This window comes from Dromaius novaehollandiae, chromosome 5 (assembly GCF_036370855.1).
Source record: "Dromaius novaehollandiae isolate bDroNov1 chromosome 5, bDroNov1.hap1, whole genome shotgun sequence".
Lineage (NCBI taxonomy): Eukaryota > Metazoa > Chordata > Aves > Casuariiformes > Dromaiidae > Dromaius > Dromaius novaehollandiae.
Window position 1 is genome coordinate 45836924 of NC_088102.1, and position 800 is coordinate 45837723.

The following is an 800-nucleotide window of genomic DNA, read 5'->3' on the forward strand; positions in this document are numbered from 1 at the left end:
CAGTTTGTCTTGTAACTCCCCTCATTACGTTAACTCTCTTAACAGCACATGCTTCGGAATTTTTCTAAAGCTCATAACTGGTTTTTTTTCCCTGACATGAAATACATTTTCATTTCAAGTGTGCACAGAGATTAGCAACATGACTAGTTCCAATATTAACACATCCATGTTCTCTTCATTTTGATTTAACACCTCTCTCTTCCTACTGATTATTCTGTCTGTTAGTTATTTTCAGAGGTCTAAAAGCATTCATAAATTCATGAGGTTTTACTGGATAGAATACTGCTCTGCAAAGGCTGAACATTCTTCTTTATGTTTTGAGCTCCTGTATGATCTCTCATGAAAAAAAGGTCTCAGCTTTGCCTTGATTGTCCATGTCTTTTCTCCTGAAAACTGGGATGCAGTTACCCTTTCCTCTTGGTTGCAGACTAGACAAAATATATTCTGATCCTTGTCAACATTACTGGCCTCCTGTTTGTTTCTAGTGAAATCTCCCAGTTAGCAGATTTGTCACAGATTTTCCTTGGAGATCTTCCTTGGTTATATTTATGTGGACGAATTAGCACATCATTTAACTCCAAATATGTCTTACCACTCTGCATCCACACACAAAAACCTCACTTAAAACTTGAGGTCTGCATCAAATTCTGGCCTTTTGGGAATATTGTAAAACTGGACTTCTGGGACTCCATATCATGGCCATGTAAATGTGAAAAATAGCTTGACCTGAGCAAGGGAGAGATCCTTACCATGCCTGTTCATGTGAAAATCAGTCCTGGAAACCAAACATATTCCACCAG